Source organism: Pinus tabuliformis, chromosome 1_2, assembly GCF_031772625.1.
Source record: "Pinus tabuliformis cultivar Carrire ecotype Pingquan chromosome 1_2, CPIR1, whole genome shotgun sequence".
Classification (NCBI taxonomy): Eukaryota; Viridiplantae; Streptophyta; class Pinopsida; order Pinales; family Pinaceae; genus Pinus; species Pinus tabuliformis.
The window spans coordinates 787,535,956-787,542,737 of record NC_142298.1 but is presented as its reverse complement, the minus strand read 5'-3'; the positions used below and the strand labels follow the sequence as shown (position 1 = coordinate 787,542,737).

General features: G+C 34.1%; 1 protein-coding gene and 1 pseudogene across 2 annotated transcripts in view; both read right to left on the bottom strand.

Moving 5' to 3' along the window:
* Positions 1-5,415: 5,415 nt before the first annotated feature.
* Positions 5,416-6,777, bottom strand: LOC149208245 (uncharacterized; annotated as a pseudogene). The gene is made up of 4 exons (XR_016253062.1): positions 6,577-6,777; positions 6,254-6,469; positions 5,947-6,054; positions 5,416-5,755 (listed from the first exon to the last, which is right to left on the bottom strand). The product of XR_016253062.1 is annotated as an uncharacterized LOC149208245 (transcript).
* The window catches only part of LOC149208244 (uncharacterized), a 13,368-nt gene continuing 12,001 nt past the window's right edge, over positions 5,416-6,782 (bottom strand). Inside the window, exon 6 of the mRNA XM_089398277.1 lies at positions 5,416-5,669. The gene's annotated coding sequence lies outside the window, so the exon portion shown is untranslated. The remainder of the gene's footprint in view (positions 5,670-6,782) is intronic.

Genomic DNA, 6,782 nt, shown 5'->3' with positions numbered 1-6,782 from the left:
AGACGATGTGTGTTGCATTTTCATATTTTCTTGTTTTTTTTTTATTGTAAAGGGAGGGAGGCTTATTTACTCCTTAAGAGTCAGGGAATGCGTAAGAAGTAAAAAAAAAACACCAACGAAAGTTATGCTTTTATCCCTATATCATCATGTCAAAGGGATTTATCCATTCGAAAGTGTTAAAGATAAACTACCATGGTATTTAGATAGTAAATCATTTTATGATGTGTCCAAAGAGAAGATATTCAACCATCATTATATAGGTGCACCATGTTAGCTTCGAAATAGAGATGACCATCAAAGAGATTTGTTAGTCATAATGGTATTACTAGCAGTTGTCCCAAAAGGTACAAAAAGAGGCCGATAGAATTATGAAATTGGAATTGTTGAATTTCTGTAAAAGATGAAAAAGTACAAGTATTTTTCTAACAAAATATTAAAAATAGAGAATAATGAATGTTGGAAACCACATAACATTTACAGTCTAAACTACACACACACACACACACACACATATATATACACACACACACACACACACACACACACACACACAGATATATATATATATATATATATATATCTATATATATATATATATATATATATATATATATATATATATAGATATATATATATATATATATATATATATATATATACATATAACATATATGTATATTTAAATTAATTGAAATCCCAATTGTATTGTCAATTTGGGTTTTGGTTACACACAATATGGTCTATATTGACTGTATGGTTGATACAAGGATGAATATCAAGTTACCAAGAGGAGGTAATGCCCAAAAATGAGAATGATTGTCTTTCCCTTCAGTGCTCACACACCTCCATGTTGTAGATGGAACTCCCAGATGGTAGAAACCCCTGCTAGTAATGTACACAACCGAATTAGGTATCCACACTACCAAAAAGAAGGAAGTTAACGATCCGTGCTTCTGTTCTCAGCCACCCACAAGAAATTCACACCCAACAAGGAAGTTAATGGTCCCTGCTTATGATCTCAGTCACCAACAAGAAGTTCACACCGAACAAGAGGTACCATGAGCTCTCATATAGTATTCTATCCAGGCAAGAAGATAAGGCCTTAGAAATTCATCTTCTTCAGACTTGGGCTTCACCATTTTCTTCTTCACCTTATATCTTCATGTAAGAAAGCCTAGTGCAGAAATCATGGCAACAATCCAAACCCCTGATAAATGTCCTAACGCTCTGATTTGAGACTTGTTCCAAGGATTTGATCTCCTGATATTGGTAACATTCTTCATAGTCATTTTGGAAGAAAACCACAACACAAGGATTATATTATGAACTGTGAATATTAGAATTGACACAATCTGAAGAAACACAAGTCCACTAAAAGTTGAGCCATCGACCAATATTGCAGAGGAACAAACTTCATCAAATGTCTCGAGGCTGGCAATTTAAATTTTTTTAAATTTATAAGTAAAGAGTTATTTGTGAACTAGGAAAACACCAAACGCAATGTAAAAAACTGGCTTGAAAATTTGAAAGAATGAAACAGAGCATTCCTTGTGTGTGTAAAGAGAATCCCATTAAGGCGCACGAAATGAATTTGAAAAGCCTTGTTAACCTCTAAAATATTTAGTTTTTTTCTCTTTGATATGGTTGCCCCTTATTTCTGATCCTTAAGGGAAAGCCTCCCTTTTGTAAACCTAATGTACAGTAATAAAAATTTTGATAGGGAGAAAGATCCATCATTTCTGATTCATGCAACAAACTTTTGTTCTTGCAAGTTAAATAGTAACAATAACATTCAAGAGAGTAAAATATAATACACTAAATGAACATACCACTGCCTACTTTAGCCCTTAAACACCTACATGAAGAGCCATACCAGATAAAAATTATATTCATTGTAATCAGATTTACTTCATAGGGAAAAAGATGAATACCTTGTCAAATATTTTAATCAAATTGTCTCTTGTAGTAGAGAATGGAATTTCAACTGCCAAGCTTCGAAAATACCGATAGACTACAATGAGTTCATCTCCCATGTATGTTGCCAATATTGCAAGCTGGAAACTGCAAACCACAAAATGATACCGTTAACTTCCCACAGAAAATTAATACTTTAGTTTGCTCACTTTGGAGGCAGATTCAGATAAACTAAGACAGATTAAAAAGAAAATAACCACAAATTGAGATCAAACCTGATGATGGTGATTTCCAGTTGATGGCCAAAGTGAGGTAGCCTACACATAGTAGGTTGTTGCAACTGAAAAATCACGGCCTAAAGATTCCCATAGAATTTGTTGAGTCTTCTAGTGTAGTTGCTAATGATGGAAAAGCCCAGGTGAAAGAGTGCATTGTTATTTTCACTTATTCAAGCCCAATGCTTAAAGTTTAAGTATATTTTTTATTTTTCTGTTTAGTAATGAAACTGTTGACCTTACGCTACCAGATTATGACTGTTTCTGTCAGTTTTGAAATTAATTGCTTTATCATCTTGTCTCTTACAACCAACTTAATTGCAACAAGTTGTGGAAGCTGGTTCACTTTCATGAATACATAAAGAAGGCAAGTGCTTTTTTGTTTCTTTGTTTGTTGTTCCTGAACTTTGAGACAGTAAGTGGCATAAGTTACTGCCCATCTCAAATTGGAGTCACCCCTTAATGCCATTTTACAGGTGTATATGATCTATTGACAGTTGCTATAAACAGAATTGGAAGACAAAAAGATATTGTGTTAAGAAGTTGAAATACAACTAACAAAAATAGAAATAAATCAATATTGCAAATCATTTATAAAATATTTTTTACTAAGATGTGAGAATACAAATCCAACATAACGAGAAGGAAGGGAAGGGCTCATTTGCAGAAGAAGGATCTTCATAGAAGCTTGTCAAAAGGAAAAATGATAGAGTCATGACCTGAATATGATAAAATCATATATTTTTAGTAATGATGTCATAACTACAAAAGTTCAGACATATATGTATAGAGATCATGCTAAAATCAAGGCATAGAAGCTCAAATCTCTACTTTAAACTTTTAAATGCTTATTATTCCAAACTATTTAAATATGTGAAAAAACATTAAAGCAAGCCTTACGAAAAGATGATATATTCAAAACATTAGTAGTGAGGAGTTCAATAGGCAGAATAAAAGTTTATGAAAGTGTGTGCATCTGAATACTCGTCTTTTCTGATTTTATGAACATACAATCGTATTTGCAGAGTTAAAACAATTGTATCATATGATTGCAAATGTGTAGATCAAACAAGTATTTATTATTTATTTATATATAATTTATTATTTATTTATCATAATCCTTCAATTTATTTTTTTTATTTATTATTGTTATTATTTGTATTATATCTATTATAAATAAAGGAAAACTAAAGAGTAAACAGGATCTAATTATTTCTGAATAAACTAAGAATGATCATTTAGTCATAAGAAATCATCTGTTATAAGGTTTACAACCAGCAATACAAGACAATCCATGAAGGATAGTTGCATCTTTTACTGAAGAAAGGAATGAAGATTGCATAGACAACCATCACAAATAAAGCCATCAGAGAGCTTACCATAGAACAAAACGCCAAAGACAATTAAGAACATAATAGGACTTGGGAAATCATTGTGATGGTCCATTAGGTACGGAGCTTTGGACACTTCTTCTTACAACAAAATGTTGTGGGGTATCACATATAATTCAACCATGGGACCTTGCTACTTAAAAGCAGCAGGAGACAGTCAAACGCAAGTACCAAGTATAATGAAGTTGCAACCAGCTGCAGGATTCCTTGAAGAATAGTTGCATGTTCAGTTGGTGAAAATCCACGATTTGCATTTGAGTGAAAAGTTAACCAAAAAGAATACGCTCCAAAACACTCCATGACTTGGAAGGGTGTCTGAGATCACTGTAGTGTTCATTAGGTCGGAAGCTGTGGGCATTTCATGTTGCAACAAAATGTTGTGGCTAATCACATATCTCGGCACATTTTAGTTCTGGATATGAAATGAGAGCATGTAACTTCATATTTACTTCATTGAAGGAGGATAATGTGTACAAGGAAAGGTTACGGGACATCATCTTGGGATTAAACATCAAGAAAATAATAAAAGCAAATAAAATCAAGAGCAACAGAAAAACACAAGTAGGAATAACACCTCCAGCGACCATAGTGCAAAAAGAGGCCAAAATCCACATTTGATGGACAAAAGTTTTCCCCTTTTATATATTTATATTGGGAAGAAGATATCTACACATTTTGCAAAACCTACCATTTATGCCTTAAAAGTGTGTATTTTGCTTGATACTTTGCTATGAAATTATATATCTATAAGTTCACAAACATTCTTGCACTGAAAATTTATTAATTATGACCCTATTCACCTTCTTCACAAACCAAACAATCCCCTGCAAGTTATGGATAGCCATGTTCATAGTTTTTATCGACTTACGAGAAATGTAAACCAACGCAAATTTATGTTTGTGAAAATAATTGTATATTGTGTATATAGCTACCTCGAACATGCAATAATTTAAAAACTAATGCGGTAAAAAACAATATAATAGTTTGAGTTTCAAATCACTATGATACATTGGCAGAGTTTCTCAATATGTGGGGAAATGTAAGATGGATTCCTAGTTAGCCTGTGTCACGGGTTTCATGTATCTCACCAAATTGCTATTGTGTTTTCTATCTCTTGACATTCCATATAACTGATTGTCTTTCTGTTCAGGGAAGTCACAGGCCACAAGTATTGAATAGTTGATCACAGCCACAACATTTTTCCTTACACTGATAAACCACTTCCAACAGTTCCCATGGGATTGCCAATCCAATCTTCTGCCTTCTAATTTCTACACATTCCACAAAACCAAGTGCCTTGTAGTTTTGTGAGGTCATATAACAACAGGTGATGAAAATTTATTGGCACTGCTATATTTTCCACTAGATTGATGAAACTTCCAAGTTCAAAAGTTCCAAGAAAGTGTCTCATTTATGTCATTAAGCATGGAACATGGAATTCCTCCACACAATATTGATAATTTGCATGAAAGTCAAGCCTAAAACACCAGCCAACATTTGCTATTCCAATCTTGCTAGCATTTATCAGTCCCCAATATTTAAAAGTGCAAGAAATAACAAAAGCCAAGTACTAAAAATAAACAAGTAATTCAAATGTGCAATACACTAACAAACTTTCACACACCTTAGTGGCACACGTCCCTAAGTGGAGTTAGAAATACTATTGGAGTGGAGTTACAAAAAGGATCTTGGCTCTACACCAAACTGCTGAGCAAAAAGGAGCGTGCAGATAATTTACCTTACCTAGATAACAATTGGTTGAAATAAAGCCTAGTTAGTATACCACTTGTCCTCTGACCAGCTAGGGTTCAGGACTGTTGAAAAATAAAATTCCACAACAAAATTACACCTTATAATAATTGTCTACCGAGGGATCTTAATCGGTTAGACAAAAAACATTAATATCTCCAACTGAAGTTCTACAATGAATAAGTTCTTTACCTTCTCCAATAGATGAATAAAACTGCCTATTATTTTATGTGACAAAATGATTTAGTAGAAACAGTTCATGGGCCAGCCCAAGAATACAATTTTTGCAAGGGAATTGTCGATGACTCTTTTCACAACCCATGCAAATATTTCAAGTTACCTTCTCCAAAAATTCTTCATTTCAGAGATTGAGGGGCTCTGCCTCTATATCCCGCTCCTTGGTTACACCCCAAGTATCTAGAGATTCTACAAATAAGAAGGGAACTGTATGAACACATTGATAAAAAACCTAGAAAGAAGCTCAAAATTATAGAAAAACAAAAAGCCAACACTTTCCACAGACCTAACATTAGTTACATGACAAAGAAGTGTGTGCATCTTACTTGACTTGTGACTCAGCTTAAATCAGTTACTTGACAAAAGTTTGTAAGACTTACTTGTCTTGTGACTCTCTGCAACAACAATGAGCCGCCTTTGAAGAACTAATGCCATGAAGAGGAAGATGGCATACATACCAAACATGATTGGATTGGGAAGGCATTGACCTTTCATAAAGAAGAAAAGAGAGAAAAGTTTAAGTGATTTCAAAACTTTTAAATGGTTTCCAAAAAATTCCATAAAACATTCCAAAACAAAAAGTTCCTTAGTTAATAAGACTTGTTAATCCTCATTTATATACAATACAATGCTCCTGCTCATGACATCCATATTATAAAATGAGATTAGAAGGTCTTGTGGCCTTACATTGTAAAGCACAACACAGACAAATATGTTCAAAGGTATCTGGAAGAAGTTCATAATTGTGCTCCTAGACTCCTCAGGAATGTATTGTGATCACATTTTCATAATCGAGGGCCAGAAAATTCCCACACAGGCCTCAAACACACAGAAACCAAGAAGCTGGAGATGCCCTCCTGGTGTAATGCTTCCACCTTTTTCTGTGTTGGGCTCTAAAAGGAACTGCTCATAGCAAGCACACAAAATGTCCTCAGATCCACAGTATGCTGATGTTTCATATAAATAAATTCTATCAGAAGACACAAAGGAATAGTAAAGCTAAGACATACAGTAGTTATGAGAGGAAGGAGGAAGGATCCTGCAGCAACAAGGAATACAATCTGCATGTAGCTCTCCGCCTTGACTGCTTGGCGAGCCAGGAGTCTAGAGGCAAGGGAACTTCCCAGCATTGAAGACAACATAAATGTTGCAAATATGAACCCATGAGGAATATCTTGTTCATTTGGGCTCAGAGCAGGTGTCCAAAGAAATACAA